The 2,488-nt window shown below is 41.1% G+C and overlaps 1 long non-coding RNA gene across 1 annotated transcript in view; it reads right to left on the bottom strand.

Moving 5' to 3' along the window:
* Positions 1-2,482, bottom strand: part of LOC112472937 — a 7,226-nt gene extending 4,744 nt beyond the window's left edge. Inside the window, exons 1-2 of the long non-coding RNA XR_003043840.1 lie at positions 1,208-2,482; positions 786-926 (exon numbers count right to left, since the gene is read on the bottom strand). This is a non-coding gene — a long non-coding RNA (uncharacterized LOC112472937). The remainder of the gene's footprint in view (positions 1-785; positions 927-1,207) is intronic.
* Positions 2,483-2,488: the final 6 nt, after the last annotated feature.

The following is a 2,488-nucleotide window of genomic DNA, read 5'->3' as shown; positions in this document are numbered from 1 at the left end:
TGGCCAGGCAGTCATAAAAGTGACATTCATGGACCCTGGCACAGCCCACACCTTTCCTGTTTTGTCACTGGATATCACAATGCTATCTCTTTGGCAGGAGGGCGGTACGAATCAAGGGTCTCTTTGGCCATTTCTTGCAATAACCACACCTTACACGTGTAACCCTTGTACCATTTTAAAGGCCTGTCTTTAGGACCCCCCTAGGAATAATGAACCTGTCATTTTTCACTCACATCCTGTAGGGAAGAACACCTGGGAAGCTGAGAGAGCAGGAGAGAGCAGATAATGGATGAAATCATGAGCCGTACTGTCTGTCAAACCTTGGTTCAGATCCCAGCAATGACATTTTTTGGCTCTGTGACCTTAGGCAACTTAATTCCTGAGTCTCAGTGATTTTATATGTAAAATGGGAGGAAAAAACAGGTACCTCACAAGTTTACCGTGAGGATTATAAGAAATAATAGTAAGAAGCATAACGAAACATATGTAAATGGCTTAGCACAACTATTGGAAATATCTATGTATCATGTACAGAAAAAAATACCTGGAAAGAGATCTGAAATATTGACAATGGTTAAGTGAATGACTAAATGAGACAGATCATATTAAGTGCTTAGCACATGACAATCACTCAATATATGTTATTTGTTATTTTGTGTTATTTATGGGTGATGGGCTCATGAATGATGGTTATTTTTTCTTTATATTCTTTGGTAATTTTTCCATATTTTCTAAAGTGAAAGCATAATTATGTTTGAAGTAACACATATTTATGGGGCACTTACCATGTCCCGGGTACTATGTTGTTTGCTTGGCATAGATTCAGAACAGAGAAAGTTGTAGTGGGAAGTCCAGGCGAAGATGACAAGATGACATCTTGACCGTTGCTTCCTCCCTCCTGCTCTTTGCATTGCATGATCTGTAGACTAAATACATTGCATGAAATAAGCAACATAGCCCTCACGGGCTCAGCATCTTCCTTTAGGTTTTCGAATCACTCTTCACCATCACATACCCTTTTTATTTTTTAAAACTACTCTCTCAACGTAGAGTACTAGAAAGGGGCACTAAAAATCATCTGGCCCTTCCCATCAACTGTACAGATAGAGCACCACCTTGTGGCTTCTCTCCTCTCCCACCCTATTTTCCATTTCTTTTGCTCTGTTGTTCCTTTGACAATCCATGTCCACTTTTCACCTAGTTGTACCTCTCCTTGGTGAGCCCGAGGTGTGGGAGAAGTTTCTGGTTGGAGCTCTTCCTCTTGATGGCTTGCTATGTGCTCTGTGCCTTCCAGCTGCAGAGAACCCCAGGTGAAGGTATTTGCTACCTCTCCATCACGGTTCTTGCTCTTTAAGAGACAGAATGGGTGATTTTAAAATACTCTAGACCAAATAAATGTTAAGTCTCCAAGTTCAAGTCCCCAAGTATGAATAATACCACTGCACTACATTCTGGGATTACTGTATGCTAGGCTCTGTGCTGAGTCTTTTCAATATGATTCCTTGCTGATGCCGAGACACCCAGAAAGGTGTTTGAAGAAAGATACCTTGACAAAAGTTTATTCTTTAGTTTATTCTATTGTATGAACAAGTGCTATCAGAACCAATCACCTGAATCCAGTGGTTTTAAAATTTTTCAGATGCAGAAGCACCTTTAATTATAATACTGTTTGTAACATCACAAAACTTATATATATCCACCCCCTCAAAGAACAAGTTCATGCAATTACGCTATCTGTTCAACTCCATTAAAACAAAACAGAGAGTTCTAGATGAAGGATGGCTTTCTTTGAGCTCTCTAATTTTAGGCTGCTACTCGTTTATTTGTTTATTTACTTTGATCATTCATCAGATAGTAAATAGATACTATATTTTGGGGGGGTCTTTTATGGGTCAGACTCTCAGTAGACAAATGGTAGGTTGCAAAAGTCTTGGGAAAACATCTTTATGTGAGAAAAAAATTAAGGTTGACAAAAATTCAAGACTTTTTTACATCAAAAGGAGAGCTCTATTGGTGGAATTTCAGCCAGTGTGACATGTCAATATAGGAGATCTATTTGGGAGCAGGAATATTTTCCAAAAACACTCAAACTTATGCAATTGAGGCAGCCCTTTCTTTGTCCAGGCAGAGGCCTTTCCAAGGGGTGGGCTTCAGTGCTAAAGCGTTTTTCAAGCTTCATCCTAAGATAAGATGGAGATGGGGATCGTTGGGAACCCCCTTGATGGGACTTGACCTCTGTACAACTCTGAAGAAATGAGAAGAGAATAACAATGGAAAGAGCGTGACATTTGCCCCATAATGGCCATCTGGGTGGTGGAGCAGGTGTTCTCAGGTGTGTCCGGGTTGCCATGTTGACAAGCACATCGGTCTGCACCAACCCTTCTGTTTTCAGAGATACCCTCTTCTCTTCGTGGTGTCTTTTGCTCTGGGGTTCGGCTTCCTCAGCCGACTCCGAATGAGCCTGGGCTCCAGGGAAACCCTCGTTTCC

This window comes from Pteropus alecto, unplaced genomic scaffold (genome assembly GCF_000325575.1).
Source record: "Pteropus alecto unplaced genomic scaffold, ASM32557v1 scaffold39, whole genome shotgun sequence".
In the NCBI taxonomy this organism is placed as follows: domain Eukaryota; kingdom Metazoa; phylum Chordata; class Mammalia; order Chiroptera; family Pteropodidae; genus Pteropus; species Pteropus alecto.
The sequence above is the reverse complement of the archived record's forward strand: the minus strand, read 5'-3'. Positions and strand labels throughout refer to the sequence as shown.